This window comes from Amblyomma mixtum, chromosome 3, assembly GCF_055824585.1.
Source record: "Amblyomma mixtum isolate Tamu chromosome 3, ASM5582458v1, whole genome shotgun sequence".
In the NCBI taxonomy this organism is placed as follows: domain Eukaryota; kingdom Metazoa; phylum Arthropoda; class Arachnida; order Ixodida; family Ixodidae; genus Amblyomma; species Amblyomma mixtum.
The window spans coordinates 249,582,738-249,604,275 of record NC_143014.1 but is presented as its reverse complement, the minus strand read 5'-3'; the positions used below and the strand labels follow the sequence as shown (position 1 = coordinate 249,604,275).

The 21,538-nt window shown below is 42.8% G+C and overlaps 1 long non-coding RNA gene across 9 annotated transcripts in view; it reads left to right on the top strand.

Moving 5' to 3' along the window:
• Positions 1-616: 616 nt before the first annotated feature.
• LOC149354296 (uncharacterized) overlaps positions 617-21,538 on the top strand; it is a 64,460-nt gene continuing 43,538 nt past the window's right edge. For 7 of the 9 annotated variants that reach the window (XR_016291292.1, XR_016291289.1, XR_016291297.1 and 4 more), the window contains exons 1-6: positions 617-700; positions 990-1,160; positions 3,772-3,890; positions 8,521-8,691; positions 10,546-10,717; positions 13,381-13,641. This is a non-coding gene — a long non-coding RNA (uncharacterized LOC149354296). Of the gene's footprint in view, positions 701-989; positions 1,161-3,771; positions 3,891-8,139; positions 8,235-8,520; positions 8,692-10,545; positions 10,718-13,380; positions 13,642-21,538 lie in introns of all 9 variants that reach the window. The other 2 variants (XR_016291296.1, XR_016291294.1) reach the window with 2 other exon arrangements.

Sequence of the window (21,538 nt, the reverse complement as noted above, 5' to 3'; positions counted from 1 at the left end):
AGCCCGCGCGGTGCTGCCGTCGTCATGAGAGAACGGTTGTGGCACATAGCCGAAGTTGTCCGAGCGAGAATTGGTGCTCCGCATAGAAAGACAACAATCTACTTAACCGAATTCTTTAACTTCCACAATGCTCTCAAACTTTGCCGCCAATAAAATGCTCGAAGCAAAGTTGACCGTCGCCGACAGTCTGCCAGCGGATTGCAACGGCGTACTGTTTTTGCCGTTCCCTAAATGGCACTCCGTTGCATCCCGCTACAGTGATGTTGATGCTGTTTGAGGCGGCACACAACATACTGTTTCCACCGATGCGAGCGTTAGTATTAAGGAAAAAAATGACCAAAACCGCACAACTGCAAGCAACACCCACACAAACAAAACCACAGGTACGACCCGGAAGTCCAAATTCACGTGACAAAGCTTCGCCGTGACGCAATTAGCGCGCAGCCTTGTGTAGCCTGATAATATTTAGAGATTTATTAAAAAAATTTATCAAAGTTAGAATCCTTGAACGTATATGAGCAACAACAACAATATTCGGGATTGGCAAACTTGGTTCGGTTTCGTTTCTGCTTACAGGTGCCAGCACCATCGCCAGCACCACTCTAAGGGAAATTGAGAACAGCTGGGCTTGTTTGTTCAATGGGGTTTGAACTTTGAAACGCTCATTCGTGGGTCACTTGCCTGCGCACGAGGAAAAATGGTGAGTAGATATGCCATCTAATACTCAGAATTCGTGTTTGTCCTGCTCAGTTTGTAGAGAATCCTGCGGCTTATTGATGGGCAACTTTAACGTTTCTAGTTTGTTTCACTTGAAATGCATAAATTATCAAATGATCGTGTTATTTAGGATACAGCTCTCTTGTCTGTCTTTGCATGCGCCATTCCAGTTTGTTTGCATTCGGACGAGGCGTTGAGCAGTTTTTTAATGCCCAGTATGACCGCTTTTTGCTTGTCTTTCAATTCATTTTTGCCTGCTTGGCTTCGTTTAGGTGAATGAATTCAGCAGAAATGTTTCACTGCGTCCTGCTGCATCGGCTGTTCAAATGGGTCTTATGATGTTGAAGCAGTTGCCAGTGCCTACATTGAAAGAAACCCTTAAAAGATACGTGGAGTCAGTCAAGCCGCTTGGTACCCCTGGCGAACTTGAGAAAACACTAAAGGTAGGCAGCACTTGTCTAGCGTTTGCTGGTGTGCTTTGCGCGAACAACGCTTTAAATTTTCACGTGTTTGAAACGAGTTGATCGACTACTGCGGCTTGCTCCTACTTTCAGTGAGATCTAGATCTTTACTTGGGGAAATCTAAACTTTCGATAGAAGGAAGCTACGTAACGTGCCTATATGTGAATCGAGGTGTATTATGTATTCTTGTTAACTTGTGAAAACAAGGTTTTGCATGCTGTTTGGGTCGATAATCAAGTCGGGGCATTGGTAAACATCGTTATAAGAGAACTGTTGAGAGAGTAAGACTGCGTGGCATTTTTTTTACCAAATTTGTAACTGTAGAGGAAGGTGCCTTTCATTTCACCTTGAATTAAAGGGAGGCAGCTAACATGGCCAGCATTGCTTGTTCTTAGCTGCTGCTTTAAGTGGTAGAAATGGTGTCAAACGTTGTGTCAACAGCTGTGCTTTACGTGAGCCTTATCTGTGAGCACAGAATTAAGTACTGTATGTTTGATCACACTGAATGATATATTGGGGGGCGTATATGCCCCCCCCACTTGCTTCTTGCATTTGTACTTTGCCTCTTTTTTTTTTCCCCCCCTTGATTTGAGCATCTTGTCATTGGTGCTTCTGTGTGAATTCGCTGTTGGTGCCAAAATCTGGTTCTTGAGCACAGTAGTGTTATACATTTATTTACATTTGGAGTCAAAAGCAGGCATGTTACAACAAGTGTTATCATACCTGCGATAATGCTGTGTTTTGGTTTGGTCTATGAGTGGTGCTGTGCGCTGACAGCAGAAAGCATGGCACATGAGGTAATTACATAGAGGCCTCATGCCAGTGGTTGCTAGTTTTTGTTATAATTTGTACTATCGTCACTAGCTACACTGTATGTATACCTTGGGCTGTCAGTGTATTGGCTTAAGCCTATACACAAGAGTGCTCATTTCATTTGATAAATTTCGTTTTTTTAGCATTGTGTACATTACTTTTTGCTGCTTGTTACAGTGGCACTAGCTATTTGAACTGCTGTTGTGTGAATGTGTACTTGAATGGCAGTTGCATTTCTTAAGCGACTTGTCTTGTGCTGAACCTTCGAGCTCTTTAAGTGACTTTTTCAATACCTCTACATTCTGATTTCAAGTACTTTTTTCTAATGCTATGCAGCAACTGCCTAAAATTGCCTAGAAATATTGTTTTCTGAGTTTACGTGGTGTATAAGAGGAGGTGGGTAGACCGGACTTGCCAAGTAACCCTATGTTAAGTTTCAGAATTTGTACTTTATTGGCTGCAAAGCCACGAAGCTGTGAGCATGGAAGACACCCTGCAAGCATACAGATAGTGCTAATCAAAAACAGTGTGGCAGCCACCGACCATGTGCATTTACTTTGCCATATATTGCGACAGTGGAGCTACTCAAACAAATGTCCTTTCCAAGCATGTTATTGGGCATTCTAACCAGCCTACATATACCCTCATTTGCTGCCAGTATGGTCAGATGTGGAACCAAGCTGTTTCAGAACTATTTTCCATGTTTTTATGCCGGTCACATACTGCATGGCATTCTGCGCAGGAGTTTTTAAAAATAACTGCATGTAAATTACCAGTTTGTATCCTATTAAACCCGATGTTATGAAAACAGCAGCTTGAGATGTGCCTGAATTTCGTTTTCCTGTACTGCATTTTCTGATATGACCACCTACGTGACAGCAAAGCTTTGGAATCTCTCCTTTGTACAACCTGGGACTTTTTCACTGAACATTCGAGTGCTGCTTCAGATTCTTTGTCATGTACCCGCAAGCACACATTCCCTTTCTGCTATTAGTACAATTTTGGGTGGAGTTATAATGCCAACTTTGTCCTGTCATAAAACATGCTTTCAAATATCATTATGATTAATACTTAAAGATGGAATTTTAGGTTTTTAAATGCCCAACTTCCGGACAATTCAATTATGAGGAACTTGATGCTGAAGGCATGTTTGGCTGTTCCTGTCAATTTTGCTGTCCCATTCACATGTATAGAAGTGGCAGAAGTTACCTTGCTTCATCGTGTGATTGTTTTCTTACTGGCCTTTCGGCATTTCCCAGGTTGTTCAGGAATTTAGAAAGCCAAATGGAATAGGAGAGAAGTTGTGTAAGGTACTGGAATCTAGAGCAACATTAACACAAAACTGAGTCAGTTTGTGCTTTGTTATTTTAGGTAGCATGTTTTTGCTCCTGAAAGCATTATCAATTGAAACTTTATGAGTCAAGAGTTAAAGGTGAACATTACGTTGGGAGCTAGGATGATGTCACCTTAAGTTCTGCAGAGCACAGATTTTGCATTCCTCCTGGGCTGTTGCCCACTTCTGGGGCTGTGTCAGCTCGATGTTGAGGTGATATAAGGTTTTTATCTGCAGTGAACTATTCTTTTCTTTGCTGTGTAGCCTAATACATTTCTGTAAATTGTGTTTCCTGCTCAATAGCACCAAAAGACACTGATTAGAATAGTCTGAACTAGTAAACATAGACATGCTATGTTGAAATAGTCTTGTGGGCTTTGTTAGTGCTTGTTTAAAATTCAAGTGTATTGTGTTTGCTGTAAGCATGCAATGCTTTGTATGTTTAGCTTGCAGATTAGCTGCTGCAAGGAGCCTACCTTTCATATAGGATGCCAGTAGTTGTGTACTCAAACCCTGCTACGGCACTGCCAAAGCAGACGTTCATGCAGAAGGAAGACCAACTCAAGTAACTTTTCGAAATTTTTTTCTAATGCTGTTTCGATGTGAAAAACATCGAAGATGCCTCACAGAGTTCAGTTTGCACATAGTTCACAGGCATGCAGCTCTGCTCGGTGCGCTAGACTTCAACTCATTGGTAGAAAGGCGAGTTTTCAGTCTCATGTTCTAATCGGTGAAAAAAAGTTATTCTGCACATGTTGAGCTAATAGCCAAAGACCCTATTCTTGTTTCATTCACATTTGCTTTCCTGTTTTAAAGTGCCCTCGGAGTGTATAGGCTAGCAATGGGCTTATTAAGAAAAAATCATTCAGACATGACAAGCAGCTTTTTTCCGAAGGCAGATCTGTGAAGAGGTCGAACCTCTGTAATGTCCATTGGGTCAGTGTTGGAAGGGCATGCTATATTGATTTCTGACTATGGTGTATAGTGATTTCTCAGTGGGGCGCAACCACCATCGATCTTTATTTACATAGTGGTTTAGTCACACGTGCAGTTGAGTAGTGTTTTCCTAGGCTGGTTAATATTGCACGTTTAAAGTCAGGATTATAGTCCAAAGATGTCGTCAACAACGCTAAGACGTGTTCACCAGCTTATTGTCGTCCATGTTTTTTGCTACAAACATCACGATAAATATTCACACATGGTCTGCCGTGTTTTTCTTAGCTTAAGATGCTTGCATTCATGCCTACCAGCTATTGTGAATTTAAGGGTTTGACGTCCCATATTGACACATGGGTAAGGCCCCTAATTTTCTGGAACCAGCACAGAATAAAAAATGCACAAAATGTAGCGAAATTCTGCAAAATTTCGCTGTAAGTATAACATGCACGAAAGAAACATGAGGTTTATTTTTTTAGCAAATGCCGAACATGCTGCAGAGATCTATCTTCTAAAACTGAAGGTGGCTATTGTAACTCAGCATCAAATAATGTTTCGTGTTAAGATCGTCATAACGGCTGCAATGGAAGACAGTGTTGAGGTCACTTTTTCTGTTCCAGCCAAGAAAGACGGGAAATCGAAATATTCAACTTGTTTGTCTTGCTTAGGAAGAAATGGTGCTAGGTCCCTGTCACTGCATTTCAGTTCTTAAGGAGTATTCAGGTACACTTGACGCCCGGCAGCTAGGACGGCAGTTCTTGACTAAGTCCAGGCATGCTTGCAACCTCCAACTTTTTTTCTGGTAGTTTGATGTACCTCAGCCACTTTCTTACTCCTGAGAAGAAGGCTGAGGGTTTTTTTTTTATTTTGGTTGGGAGTCTCGAGATTCTTGCCCAGCCAAGGAAGGCCACTGAGGTTACTCGACCCTCTTGAAAGCTTTTATTAGTAGCCATTTCTTATATTTCTTTCATTTTTCACCACTAACGTTTCAGCTCCGCTGCGGTGGCTCAGTGGTTACGGCGCTCGGCTGCTGACCCGAATGACGTAGGTTCGATCCCAGCTGCGGCGGGCGAATTTCGATGGAAGCAAAATTCTAGAGGCCCATGTGCTGTGTGATGTCATTGCACGTTAAAGAACCCCAGGTGGTCGAAATTTCCGGAGCCCTTCACTACGGCGTCCCTCATTGCCTTAGTTGCTTTGGGACGTTAAACCCCAATAACCAAACCAGTAACGTTTAGACACTACACAACCGATGATTGATTTTTCACATTTCTATAAAAATCTGCAGGAAGCTTTTTTTATACCTTGTGCTTGGCATGTGATGGCTTTAGTTGCCTATGTGCCATAAAACCCAACTCAACACAGCACATTTTTTTCTGGTAGAAACCTGACCTGTAGCAGATCTTCCTCTGGCTGTGGTTGGTCTGAATGGTTTGAGATTTCGTTATAATCGTAATATTCCTTTCAAAATTTTCCTGACAACTCTAACTCCCCCTCATGTTGTATTGCAAATACGGGAAATTAATTACTTTCAAAGAAAGAAACAGCGCGAAGAAACGACACACACATGAGCGCTGTTTACTCACATCTGAAATGTTATTTTGGTGGAAAGACACTTAAATAGAAAACATGAGAGGGTGGGTAACAGGGCTGCTGCCCCATCACGCTCCTACTCATGTCCATGACAACAGTTGTTTAAAATTGAAAATCTGGCTGCCAGCACAAAGTTCCACAGAAATGCTTAAATCCACGATTTTTTGTGGAATCGTGGGAAACTATTGGCCTTGCACATAGGCTATGAGGGGTGCCACAGTGGAGGGCTCCTGCAGCGGGTATGCCCATCAGTAAACTAAGGACATGACAGCAAATAGCAGAAAATTAAAACTGAGAACAAGAGGCACATAATCGTAGAGAGCTATGCATTAATTGTGACCGCCTGCGTTTTAAACAATCCCATATGAATGTTGGTGTTTTAAAAGCTTGTCCTGTTGCGGAAGAGCAGGCGGATAAACTAATTGTTATTTTTCTTTGTCTGACTAGGCAACAATTTCAGCCAGAAATGATAGGCGAGGATCCTCTAGATACGTCTCAGTACCAGAAAATTTTCAGCATATGCCGTGTTCCTGGTTACAAGCAAGACAGCTTGGCGACCTACTTCCTAAGTGACAGTCCACCCAAGCATGTGCTTGTAATCCACAACAATGAGGTACGGCAGCAAATCTTTCTGAGGAGGCATTCTGGAATGGTAAAATATAAATGACGCTGAAAAAAAGCTGAAACCTTCCAACATTTATGTCATGTGTCAAGCATTGATCAAGCTGTGTTGGAAGTATTCTGAGCTTCAAAGTGTTCGGTTTGGTATTTTTTATGTCCCAAACAGACTCGGGCTATGAGGGATGACGTAGTGGAGGGCTCCGGATAATTTCGACCACCTGGGGTTCTTTACCATGCACTGATATCGCACAGTACATGGGCCTGTGCCCCTTCCGTTGAAATTTGGCCGCTATTGAACCTTCGTCTTTCGGGTCAGCAGCCGAGGACCATAACCACTGAGCCACCGTGGCGGCTGTCTTTGTGTACTGATGCGTACATGAGTAATTATGAGTATGGGAATTTTCAAATGGGACCCGATAACAACCGCATTCTACTCTATAAAGCTTTTCAATTGACTGCCATGAGCTGTGGCAAAGCAGTGCCATCTATGTTGCAGTGATGAAAGTAAATGCGAATAACGAATGCAAATAAGTAAATGCGAATTTGCCCGATACCATGCCTTGATAAGTACACAAGCCTGTAGCATTTCGCCTCCATCGAAATGCGAAAGTTGCGGCTGGGATTGAGCCCGCGTCGCAGCCCACGTCGGTCAGCAGCCAAGCACCATAACCACTGAGCCACTGCAGCGGCTGCTCCCAAGTGTATCGTGTGCTCTTACATCAAGAAAACTGGCAGTTATTTTTTCATCCAAAAGGCAAAGTATGGCTTCAGCCTTGGATGTGAAACTTCACCTTGGATGCTTAATGATGAGCCTGACAACTTGAACCACTCTACACAGGTCCATGGGGTCTTACAGCTGTGCAGTGTCATGGTGCTTAGTTTTTCACCAGTGCTGGTATCGTGTGTGACATATTTTTGCATTCACTGCCACACATTTCGCCTTCTAGGTCACCTTCATCATTGTAGTTTTTCCCAGAAGTCATGCACACATTCATATGCCTTAGCAAGGCTTGCTACATTACACCGAGGGCCCTTCATTTTTGGGGTATTTTTTCCAGAATTTTTGGAGGTAAAAATTGGCCAATATTTTTTTATCGCAAATTCAGCTGCAAAGTTGGTAAGGTTTGTTCAGCATGGCAGGTTTCTCTAAAACAGATTTTTAGTTCAGATATTTTTTTTTTTAATTTATCACTTATTACAGTTATTTTGTTGTCTAAGTGCCGTAACTTATCTGTGATTTCTTTTATGTTTCGGCACCTACCTTTGAGATACGGGCTCTGGCAGCAATAGCAGCGGGATTTGAGAAAGTTGGTCTGTTTGTACTTGCGTCCCGAAGCAGTGCTGACAAAATGGACCCTAGGAGGGAATGGGAGGCATGCAGGGGCACTGGTGCCCAAATGGCCGAGTTATCTATTGCCCTTTTTTTAGAACAGTCTTTTTCTACAAAAGCAGTTGTACAGCTTGGAAAACTTTGCTTGTACTTTATATGTGAAGCAGCTTCTTTATTGACAGTAAAGTTTTCATACTTGCAAATCTTGGGCACAGTAAGCTAGCTTTTCGGATTTGGTAGGAAGAATTACTATAGATGAGGGGTATGCTTTAATGACAGCTAATTGAAATCACGAGCACAGAGTAGTGGACTCATTGATGGTGTTTTGTTGCAGAGTCTATGCAGACATGTGCAGTCCATCCTGTGGTGCAGTTCATGTGCAGACCTTTTCCTGATGTCTCTTGGTTAAGCAGTGCAACTTACTCAAATGTACGGCTAACTGACTGGAAAACTTGCCAGTCTGGTTATGCATTCCTCTTGTACGGCTTCTGTCTATTCTTAGAGGAAACGGTCAAGAAAGTGCACTTTGTCACCTTTGTCTGTCTGATTTTGGCGGCCCTTTTACCTGAATATGGTAAAAACTGTTAAAATTTAGTTATGAAATGATGTCATAACATCCTAAAAGTAATTGCTGTGCTTCCTTTTTTTTTTCTTGGTACTCATGGATGGCTTTATTGCTCCATGGCAGCCCTAATGCTTTATGTTCTTCTTCCAGTTCTGCAATGGACGTTTGTGATGGCCAAGGGAATCCTTATGATGAGCACCAATTTGTTCAGCAACTTCATCAGGTGGTAAATATGTCGACTGGTGCTGGTGCTGGAATTGGCATTCTGACAACTGAGCACAGAGATTTTTGTGCAGATGGTGTTTGATGAGCCTTGCCAGGGTAAGCTTTCTTTTTTCTTGTAGCATGTGAAGGTAGTTACTGCTGGCATACAGCAAACAAAAAGAAAAAGCAATTGAACGTATGAAGTAAGCTGAACCTCAAATTTCAGTTGAACTTTCATACCCAACTGTACATTCCCCACTGTCTAGTGAAGATGCATCTAGTTTGCATGTCTTCAAGGCTTTGCGTGAAGAGTTTAGTGGCCTTTCCAAAACTGGTGGAGTTTGACATAGCAGTGGCAGCTTAAAGTGCTCTAGCACTTTGAAGAACAATATGAGGCAAATGTTCCTGAACTTGAAAATGACAGCCTGGAAAGTTCTGAGGAGTTGTTTGAGGTGTCAAACAGGGCGCAAGTTATTGCTGTTCAGGACAGTAGCAGACACCCGGCCGCGGCGGCTGAATTTCGATGAAGGCGAAATTCTAGAGGCCCGTGTACTGTGCGATGTCGGTGCACGTTAAACAACTCCAGGTGGTCGAAATTTCCGGAGCCCTTCACTACGGCGTCCCTCATAGCCCGAGTTGCTTTGGGACGTTAAACCCGAATAAACCAAACCAAACCTTCTTGAGGTCTCCATTGTCTGCAGTGTTCTTTCGGTACAACTGTGGCGGACTGCTCAAAGACTCAGAGTGCAGAGGTGCATATGAAGAACACATGATTTGAAGAATGAAGGTTTACTGCGGTTTTAGTTTTTGCAAGCTATTTTTTTTTATCTGATTATGTGTTCTTTGTAGTGCAAAAGTTCATGAAATAGTTTCTTGTCCAGACGGCCTAAATCTGGCTACAGTTTTAAATTATAATTGAAACAAAGAATTCATTCCCCTGACAAGCTATCTACTTAATTTATGTTAATGGGGTATAGTGGTAATAATCATGCAAAATGTAGGGAACAGATTCATTTTGAATCCGTTATATCGTAATAATAATTATTAGCATTGATATTGTGTTCGTAATAATGAGGTGCAGTCAAGCTCCTGGACTAAGTGATCTAGCTAATGGACATTAATTGAGCAGTAAATAAAACTGATGTAAATATCCTCGCACGGCGGTTGGGCACGAGATTAATATGTGGGTATTTAGAGCATGTAGTCAGAGTTCCTTTATGGTTGTATAATGTAATAGGAGAACCTGGAAAGAACGTTTTAATTGAAAAGTGATTTTTTATGTGTATAAGTAAAAGGAAATACGGAAAAAGGAAATAAGGAAAAGGAAGTACATTGTATGTAGAGAAAATTTGGAAAACTGGCATGGTTTTCACTATTTTTGATTGCATGGTAGGTGACTGTGTTGACTATAAAAATTCCAGCCATTTATGCCTGTGGTGTGATGGATCATCAGAGCTAACTGGTTTGCAGGGGTGTAATGCTATGGCAGTGCCACACCTAATGGTACTACAACATTTGTGTTTGTTATGGCAAGGCTACAGTGAGTGATTTAAGGTCTGAGCAATGTGTAAGCATGGACTTGCAGATCTTGTTGCACAAAGCGTTCGCAGGCAGTGTCATGAGTGCTCTATTCCATCTGCTACAGATCTGAGGGGCTCTAGCCATCCACCTACTTGCAGCGTTCCGAGCATGTTGCTCCCTCTTGGCTGCATCCATGCCTTCTTGCAATGCAGCTGGTTCTTCTAATGCACTCTTACTGCTGCAAATGTTTGGCCACCAAGTCCAGAGTACAAATTTTCCAGCAATCACGATTCTTGCTTATCTACTCATGATGATTCAAATAAAAGCTACAAAGGTGGGCTGCAGACGGAAAGGCGAAATTTCTGCTAAGTTATCCATCGACACTCCATGCCTGTTCAGTACGCAGTTCACTGTTTTTATTCAGAACTCATTGCTTTGCCTTTGATGCAGATCTTCGCAATGCTGAATCTGTGGAATTCATCAAGAAAGCCATCCTTGTTGTTGGTCTTGATCAAAAACTGAAGGTCAAGGACCCATATGAAGTAGCCTGTGCTTATCAAATGCTTCTCGGTGGCAGGCATGGTGAAAATGCTGCTAATCAGTGGTGTGACAAAATGTTCAGGTGTGCATTCATTTTCTTATCTGCAGACTGGCTTGAGAGGTCAGTCCGTGGCGACCATGCATTTGTAGTCGCTAACGCATTCGCAGCTATGTCTCATGATTTGTCGTCTAGTACACTGATGTTTGATTTCCACTGTAATAGGTTTTCATGAGGTCACAGGTGATAGAAAAATTTAATACAGTAAAACGTTAAGGCATACTCACTTAAGCAGCAGTTCCACTGTTGCAAAAACCATTTTTTTTTTTTTTCAGGCATTGCTGCAAATGGTTTGTACTTCTACTTAATTCTGGCAGAGTCTTGCTTGAATGCATCATTGAAGAAAACGCCATCAAATGCCACATATCTATCACTGCTTGCTACACTTCAAAAATTTTATCGAAGCTTACTACAGGTGTGGCAGGCATGTTGTGTACCCAATGGCTACACAGTGTTTCAGCATGACGCTGGCATGTGAATTTCAGATATATATGCCAAATTACTAAACCGAGGACTGCCATGCTACACTTTGGCTTTTATTGTTTTACAAAGCACTTTCTTCATAACTCGTGCTCACCTACTGGGCCCAATTCTTCTGGGTATGTTGTATCTGGCAAGTCACTTAACTGTGCAGCATGCTGCCAGGTGCAACACATTATCTGCTACAGGGCTCTTTATACTCTTGTAACTACATGGGTAGTTTTTTAACAAGGCTAGAACTTTGTCATGATTACTAGCTTTATGATATGTGCAGCAGATTTGAGGCCATCCTGGCCCAGGTAATTTTGTTGCAGTTGGCCTTTAAATCAAGGAAATCAAGCAAGGTTGTCAAGGAAATCATAGCTGCGGTGTGAGAAAGCTTAAATAAGAGGGCGATTTTTGAACATTGCCTGCTTTCGATGAATTTGTGTGCATTTTACCTCTGGCCCCGCTTTCACATGTTGGCACAGTGGTGAATTTGAATTTTTTTATTTCTTAGTTGATTGTTGGCGGAGATGGCTACACAGGTCTCCTTTATGAGCACAGCCCTTCAGCCCTTCAGAAGGTCCTCCTGACCTTGGTCAGGTCAACCTTCAGGTTGACCTGACCAGTTTGAGATAGCGTTGTAATCATGAGAATATTCTATATAAAATTCTTCTGACCTTTTTGACTCCCTCCTCATGTCGTATTCATGAACGTAAGCTAAATTAATCATTTTCCCATTGTTCTTTGGTCCTATAGTATATACTAATGTCTGTAACAACATTAGTTATCAGAAAATGAGAATATGGGGCTTCTAACTCACAATTCCGTAAAAAAAATTCAGAAATTTACAATTTTTCGCTGAATTGCAACATCTAGGGGCTTGTAAATGTGTCTTTAGCTGCCGGACAAGCCAGAAAAAGCCATCGAGTCACTTTTTACTGAGAAAAAAGGTTGCATGGAGTTGTCTGCAGTGTCTCTTTAATATATTGTGTTTTAGGTCATATTGATTGCTGTGGTACTGGAAAATTTGTTGAATACTGACATGTAATTTTGATGCGCCACATTTATTGGACAGAAGGACAAGCTATACCTGAGCTCTCACATAATGGATTGGTTGTGCTGAGACTACCGTATATACTCGCGTAACGAACCCACTCACATAACGAACTCGCCCTCCACTTTTGTAGTTGAGAATTGACGTTTATTTTCTTACCCTAAGCGTTATCTCTTTATAGTGCTTTTCGTGCTGTGGATCAAACATTGGCGGCACGCCAATATCCTGGGTGCTGAGAGAGGGGCAGGCCCAGCTGCGTTACTGTATGCTTAGAAAGCTGGCAAGCGCTTGAGCATCGGAGAGGAGCGTAGCTGTTTCTATAAAACATCCTCTGCACTGAAATGCTATAAAGAAAGCAGGACCTTAGAGCCCCAAGCGATTTGCCGAGCTCAGAATCGCGAGCGGAAATACCTGACCCCTCACCACAGCTAAGGTTTAAACATTCACGTTACACACTTGCGACCATCCTTCAAGTGTTTAACTTCATGTAAAAAATGCGCACCTGACCTTCAGGGCCGGTGTTAAGCATGTTCGCACTATCTCGCTGCGATTGGCCGGCGCCGCGGTCCATCATAAAATCGTCTGGTCACGCCGTGATATAGCCAACGCCTTTCGAAGTGAACGGTGCTGAACACCGGCAACACGAACGAGTCTGACTGCATGCTTTTGTTGATAATGGATGATTGGGCAGGCGAGCATATGATATGAAGTATCAACTCTCGCAAAAAAAAATCTTTTTAAAATTTTTTTGTTTTTCCCAGCGTAATGAACCCTCCCTCCGAATTAGTGTCAGTTTTCCTGGAAAAAAAGTGGGTTCATTGCGCGAGTATATACGGTAATTCAAAGTATTTTATTTTACTTACCAACTTCACTTTTGCTCCCGAGTGCAAGAATCTTTGCGTCATGATGTCATGATTGAGGTTACATCAACTTGGTGGCACATGGCCCCATCACATCACTTCCCTTTATTACCTTAAAGACCCCCAATTTGGGGGTATTACATAATGGGTGGGTGTAAGTATAAACAACTTATTATCTGTTAAATATGGCAGTTAAACTGTTCGAAAATATTGATGTGCAGATGGTTGCAGTGACGTCTTTTGGAATGACTTTGGCAGTGACGGCGATGGCGCGGACGCTGAATACTCAAGCAAATTTATTTTTGTAGTTGGCGGCGTGGCTTCTTCTTTCTGGAGTGCTGGAAGAGGCCTTCTTTCACGGCAGCGACGCATCCTCGATTTCCTGGCCTGTGAGGCGACAATGCATTCGTGCCGCTTCCAACATCGTCAGTGACGCCAGCTGATACATGGGTCAAGGAACTCGGAATTGCTGCGACGAGTGGGCGTTGTCTTCATGCGGCGAGCATCACTTTGGCAGTGACGGCGATGGCATGCAGACGCTGAATACTCAAGCGCATTTATTTTTGCAGGTTGGTGGTTATTTCTTTGTCTTCTTGTAAACGGCGTCATCACATTGCCGTCGCTATTGCTGCCGAGTGTGTTGTGGTTTGCTGGTTGTAGTTGGAATTGGGCTGTCGTTCGATTTGCTGGTTGGAGTTGGAATCGGGCTGTTGTTCGATTGTCCTGGCCGAGTTACTAAGCACTAAAATGGAGGACCGTAACACGGGACCACTAAATGAGGTCACTAAGGCTCTTGCAGAGAAACCCCTGGGTAGCATCAAAGAAGCTGTGAAAGTACTAAATGAGCTAGTAGCTAAGCTGGATGCGTTTGCCTCTGGTATGATGACTAATGTAGAAAAAATGGGGAGCTCCAACACAGAAATTTGATGTCTAAGGTTGGACGGAATCCTGTCTGGCGAGGGAAATTCATACTGATTTGTTTGAAAGAAATTGAGCACAGCACATGGCTTGTTGCCAGGCGCTATGCGGGCTTGGGACCTTTTCTTCTTCGTTTTTTTCACCAGTGAAGCAGGCGTGGCATCTGTTCGGCCACTGCAGTTTCTCAACACATAGTTTGCACGAGCGTGCAGAAGTTGCCCCGGCTTATGTGCGAGCGCCCATGATAGTATTGCAGCTCGCTCGCGTTGCTCCCGCTTCGGAGCAGCTTCCGAAGGTGACTGCGTTTTGCATCGATACAAGCGCCACTGCACAGGCGCCGAGAAAGAAGTAATAACACGAATGCCGCACTTACTATATCGCAGCCAGCGCGACTCTGTCCCCCTCGCCCACCTGAGAGCAAGATAGCCTTTCACCTTCACCCTCCATACCCTCACACCAAGCGCGCTTGGGAGACTGGGACGCCACCACTCGGCCCTGCAGCCACTCTGTGACCGTGCGCGGTGGGCTGTATATTTTTGACAGGGGCTGTACCTATAAAACGTATTTAGAATCATTTTTACGCTTGCAGAAACATGCTGTTCGTACCATAACCTTCGCAAAGGCAACAGACCCTAGCTGACCACTCTTTCAAGAACTGCGAATATTACCGGTATCTGTTGCATACAAACTAAAGATAGCTCAAATAAGCACAGTAATAAGAACTAATTGTCCATTTCCTCTTACACTATTTAGATTGCTGTTGAGACAAACAAGAGCTGCCACTAATAATAGATTTAATCTGCCCCCTTGTCACAACACTTACGGTCAAAGGCTTTTAGAGTACAGTGGTGCTCAGATATGGAATGAGATTCCCAATGACATCAAACTCAAACATAATTTTTCAGCTCTTTCAGCGAAAAACATTTTTCTTGTCTGTCCAGAGCTGTGGCACTAAATACGCTTGGGTTTGGTTTTGTACATTTCAGAATATGTTTGTTTTTCAGAACATGTATGCGCTTCACATATTTGCAATACCATGATTGTAGTATCTCACATCTTTTGTACATGTAGTTTGGATGTCTCCCATTTCTTTTGTGAATGTCTTGTATTTGGACCTTTCGCTAGCCGAGCTGGCTATAGGTCCAATCAAGTTTTCATGTAATGGTTTCACAAAATAAAATGATGATGATGAAGGCTGTTCCAGTCTATGGCTCAGTGAGGAAAGAATGTTGGAGCAAACATTGTAGTACGAGTACGTGGATGGGCAACTTGCAAGGGATGACCAGTGCGGAGTGAAATGCATGCCGGAGGGCTCGCAATATGAAGTGAGCTGTAAAAAACTTATCAAACATGCACATACTCGACTACGACAAGCAAGCTTTGTTAGGCCGGACTTAGCTTGTAAGGATGATATGCTGACGTATGAATAACATGTATGAATGGATCTGGCGGTTCGATTCTGTAGTGACTCTTGTATGCAAGAAACTTGTTTGTGAGAAGTTTTGTGTCTGGCTATGCGTGGCGCACAAATTACGTTTTAAGAAAACCAAGGGTTCTTCTAGATGATGATGATAGTAAGTTAGCGACATGCGCATTCGTGATTAGATCTTCACGAGATTACGTCTAGGTCTTTATAAGAATTAGTTAATTCTACTGCGATGCCTGAGATTACGTATGGGAATAAAAAAGGGTTGCATTTGCGGTGAAATGACACTTGTTTGCATTTAGTGGGGTTGAGTTCCGGGAGCCATTGGCTACACCAGTCTTGTACACAGGTTAGGTCGTTTTGAAGAGCTGTGGGATCGGAAGGGTTAGTAAATGTGCTGTAGACAACGCAGTCATCGGTAAATGTGTGGATGTTAGAGGAAACATGCGTAGGTAAGTCGTTGATATATATCGGAAACAGAAGGGGACCAAGCACATATCCTTGAGGGACGCCTGATGTTACTTGGAGGCTTGGTTATTAACATAGATGAACTGGCAGCAGTCTGCTAAAAATTCTTTTATCCATTCTAGTACATTAGGGTGTAAATTTAGCTGGGAAAGTGTTAGTAGTAAATGTTTGTGAGGCACTTTGTCAAAGTGTTTAGCAGTTTCCAGAAATAATGCGTCTGTTTAACTTTAGAATCAAGATTCATATAGCATCCAGTGGACCCTACAAGGCAGCTCTTCTTCGTTTCCGATTTTCCTCATTTAATTAAGAATGTTAGAAATTGCATTTCGCAGGACAAGCACTCATGAAATCCATGCTGAGATGGATGGAAAAAATGGTTTGAGTCAAGAAAGTTCATTATGTGACAATAAATTACATGATCCATGACCTTGCATGGTACACTAGTTAACTCTTTCGCTACCGTGGAAAAATGCACGATTTGGAGCGTACTGAAAGAAAATTTTTTTTCTCAAGAACTAATACTCCCAGCACATATTGCAATGCATGAAATTGTAGCTTGTTAGTTACACTTCTGAATGAAACAAACACCAGAGTTGTGTGTGCAAAAGTAAATTAACATTTATTTGTGAAATTTGCTAAAAACACAAAAAAAGTAAATAGCAAAAACAAAAATTACCGGCTGCACTAAGCCCGAACTTGATTAGAGGAAAACTGGAATATACAAACTGTTGCACATGTTTATAGCTGTCATTATTCACAGTTTGAGCTATGAGAAAAATTTACTGCACTTTCCATGTCTTGTCAAGTCAGGGGTCATGACTGTGGTGCCACTGTGAAGAGCAGTTAGAGGTGAAGATGTGAAGTAGAGGTAGACTGACAAGTGCTTCACATAAGGTTTTATCTTTGTTCCTCCCTTGTTCTCTGATAGCCGAGCTTGCAGTTTCTTCTTTTTTTCATTCTTTTCGGTTGGTGTTGAATGGATTCTATGAGAGGATTGGGGGCGTGGACTTCTTTTCCCTCATCATACCCGAAGATTTCTTGAATGAGCTGCTCCCTGAAAACCAACTGATAAAATTTGGCATTTTAGGCAAGCTCTAAAACATCAGGATCGATGAAATAAGTTTTATCGATGTGGTTCAAAAGCCAGGACACTTTTCAAGTGTTGCCAATAGAAGCTGCCGCCACTGAATCATCCGGGTCCGTTACGTGCAAAAAAACAAAAACAAAAAAAGTGAAAAACCAATTTTGAGAAATGAATTTTGATGGCAGAGAGCCAGAATAGATTATTCTGGTATTTCAGTAGAGATACAGTCGTGGCAGGTCAACAATTCCAATGTATATGATGATTCCAATGAACATCAGAATCTCCAACAGATTCACGTCTTCCCATGAGCCGTCATGCCGAATTTGCTGAAAATATTCATCCATGCATACTTATTAGTGTTTCCGCACATGATCTTCATCATTTCCGCCGTGAACAGCATAAAAAAAAAGTCGAGAACTCGAGCGAATCTCCGAGCGCCGCTCCGCAGCGATGTGCCGATATGGACACCTAGCTGTCGTCTTGGTTGAAAAACGCGAAGCGACCTTGAGCATTTGGCAAACTGTCTTCGCCATACGTTGTCAAGACCCTGAAGCACAAAAATAAACCACTGTCATCAATTACAAACCGTATGCACCGCAGAAAACACACAGCGAACGAAAACAGAACTTACATGCAAGTACGCGCTGACGTTCCAGGCTCCCGAGGCGAAGTCTCGCTGCCGAAACCGAAATCCAACGTTTGTACATTGTTGCCCGACTAATAACCGCTGCTTTCGTCGCAAAAAACGACACCGAAACCGGCCGACGTGCTCTGTGTCAGCTTTCGCTTCCGAGGAGCGCGCGGTGACGCGGACGCCATTTTCTCCGGCTGACGGTGCTGCGGCCGTTCAAAGTTTTATTTTTCACGGCGCCCCCTCATGTCAAAACACTGAAACCAAGGCTGCAATTGAAAGAGCAGTTGTTGAGCTCGCTAACTAGATGGCGGAGCACGTCCACAACGCTCCAAAATTAGCTTTTTTGTGCGGGCGATTTGAATCGATCATATGCGAACGATCGCCTATGGCGCGGTAGCGAAAGAGTTAAGGAAATGGGTCGGTAGTTAAGAGGGGATTCTATGTTACGTGATTTTAAGACCGGAACGCCTTCCCTACCTTCCACTCGCTGGGTGTGCTGCCTTTGGAAAGTGATTGTGCAAACAGTAATGGTAACTAAGCTGAGCAGATGTGCCGAGTATTTTTTTAATAAGCTGGTGGTGATTTTGTCAGTACCTTCTGAAGATCATAGCTTCATTTTTTTAATAATACAGCTGCTTCCATGTGCAGAAAATGGGGTCGAAAGCATCTGACATATCGGATTGGTAGGCGTGACAGTTATTGTTGTCAGTTTCTTTAATGAAAACCGATGAGAATGTAGTGTTTATTATGTTTGCACATTCAACGTTACTGGCCCCTTGTAGAAGTATGTTAGTAAGAGTGATAGTACTCAATTGTTGAGGGTTTAGTACTTTCCAGAATCTTTGATGGAGATTTTGCTGGCTTTTTTGATCAGAAGACAGTACTGTTATTGACCTGCATGGCGAAGAGCATCGCGTTGCATGACCGCATCGTGGCACAACCACCGAGCCCACAGGGTGCCGTGCGTGAGTGACACAGCTTTATACTAGGCGTGTCAGTCGCCATCAATGCCAATGGGGTGCGCCAAGAAAGAATGAAGGTCAGCTGCTCCAGTGATGACGTTAGCAGAGACTTCAAAGCAGCGGTCAGATGGCAGGAGGGGCCACTGTGACACTCCGAATGAAATGGCACGCTGGGATCCATGGCGTCCGAAGAGTGAGGCAACAGAGTGAAAAAGAGCATCTCGATGATGAGGGGAACAAACACCTGCATGGTGAAGAGCATCAGGTTATGTGACCACATCGTGGCACAACCACCAAGCCCACCATCGTGATACATCGGCGCCACGACCTTTAGTTACTGCTCTCCTCTCTAGTGCCTAGTGCAATTCAGTAAAATTATGTTGGCATGATCACTGTTATTTCGAATTTTGGTATGATGTGAATTAGTAAAATACTCTGGCCAGCCTGCACGTGTACATTGTGCTCAATTTCTGATGTTTTGAACACTCTCCTGCGCCACTAAGAAAGATACAAATGTGCAAGCTGCTTCCACACCCTCAACGACTAAGCATTGCCTGCACATCACTGATGCCGTGAGTGGTAGCACGCTGCCGTAAATAAATCCCGTCAGTTTTAAACAGTTCTGTATGAATGTGTTTCTCGTGCTTCTCCATACAGATTTTGTTCATATTGGATTATAGAAGTTTCAGATGATACGAATATTTTTCATAGCCCCATGAGATTTGTGCCATTGAGATTCTGTTGAGTATAGAGCACCTGTGCATAATCACAGCATTTCTGAGCAGTATATTGGGTACTTTTTATTAGTGCAGTCACTTCAGCATGCTTGCTTTGCCTTGTATCTCTGCAAGGCAGCCAAATAATGTGCAGTAAGTGTCTGTGCAGTGCTGTGTTAATACCTAGCCCCTCATTGTGGTGTTGGCTACCAGGCATATTTTGTGAGCATTCTTGAAGTCACTGCAGACTGAGTAACAGTGTAGATCTTCATGTATGGCTAAGCTGAGATACTCAAGATTTTGTTAGCATTTTTCTATCATGGGCTCTGTGAACAGCTGTAGCTTGTCATGGTTGCTTACATGGCTGTCTCAAACATTGCTTCACCCTGCTACAGCTGTCAGCATTCACATTCTGCTTTTGTTTTCATAATGGCAAAAATTTTCTCAACGCTGTTAACATGAAGGTTACATTGCTTTTGAGAGGTTGCTGAATAGAGTTTGTTGCTAGAGGTGCAATTAGTGTGTGGATGTGTTTATTACTTTATGTGGCTGGAGGTCTGTAGGATGGCCTGTAGGTCTTGACCATTTCAGAAAAAAAAAAGTTGAAATTGCTTCTACTCAAACATTTCAGTGACAAAAAGCAGGGCTCTCCGCAATCCAGTAAAGCTGCTAACAGTGTTCCTAGAAAGCTTGAATTTCACTTGTCTGCAGAAATTATCAAGGACATTGAAAAGGAATGTTCTTCACTCTCTAGGGTCAGTATTGAATTACGGACAATAAAAAAAATTGAGGGTTCCTTTCCCTACATGTGAATTAATGTGCTAGTGACATCTGGGCTAACGTGTATTGACGTTGTGTTTACAGATGTGTGCTTAGTGTGTGTGTTTGTATGTACTGTGTCGAACATAGCTTATAGTATCTTTGGCTGACGGCACTCGAGGAGTTTTCTGCGCACTAGTGGGGTGCCACATATTCATCTGGCCGCCACTTTATAGCGTATTTTTTGTGAAGCTGGAGCTAGCTGGAGCTCTACAGCGTATGCATTGAAACCAGACAGCACCACTTACTGTAATCGCAGGATTTCACAAGCATGCTTGTGGGTCCCGCATTTCCTACCGTTTCAACAAACGTCTGATTCAAGCACGGCCCTGCATGCTATTGCTGGAGAACCTGTAGCGATTGCTGCAGCTAGCAATATCTTTTCCTACCTTTTTGTATTTTTATTAATAAATCACTGACTACTAGCCAATTGTACAAATTGCTAACTGTGGTTGTCGGTGTCAGCCGCTCGTAAGGATAGCCATCTGCGAGTGTTTCACATACTCGGCGGAGGTACAAAGGACGTAGCGCTCGTGTTGTATTTGGCATCACTTCCTGCACACCAATGCGGAGGCAGTGCATCTGAGCCGAAGATGCCATTAGTGACAGTACATTTTGCACTGCTGAATGAAGCTAATGCTGGAATGCATTCACCTTTCCTCTTCTCACAACCTCCTCCTCCTCTTTCTCTCACTAATCATGGGTGAGTCCAAGTGCCATTGTATCTTTTCTGTCCTCATAACTTGGCTTCGAACGGTGATTGACTTTTACGCTTCAAACTAATATTTGTGTCACATGGTCATTTCGAAGGCCCTCGAACTGATAGTCTGTGGGCCCAAAGGCCTTTTGAGTGCTGCTATATGCGTAGCTCTCATGGCCATATCGAGTCAATGGAGTGGTGCAGAACTCTATCAATATCTCTCTATCAGAACTCTATTGCGCGAGCGGTAGCTGCATGCACTTTTGGACATGGAGTGCTCACAGCAATGTTCTGGAGAATAAAATCAGACCAGTGTCAGCTCTGAAAAATGTTGAACTTTAAAAAGTACAACTTATTTTGCAGAAAAGAAAACATTGCAGCAGGCATGTTACCATTTTTGCCAGTGATAAAAGACAATGTACACTAGCCCCCTCCAAAGTGCATGAATGCTATACAGCTTGTGCAAAACAGTGATCTTAATTTCAAGAGTGATTAATATTGCTTTAATGATTAAATAGTTTTTTTACCCTTTACAGGTTAAACTTGTAAGCTGATTGCTTTGTATGCCTACAAAATTGGTGGCGACGGTGGCGCCACAACACTGTGGTACGAGATGATGTAACCTCTCGAAGACAATAGTTTGCCTTGTAGCAGTAGCACAACTCCTTCGAGTTCAACAGTGTTTGAGAATCTCAAAGGCTCTCTACTCAATAGTCTTTGATAGGGCCCGTCTTACAGG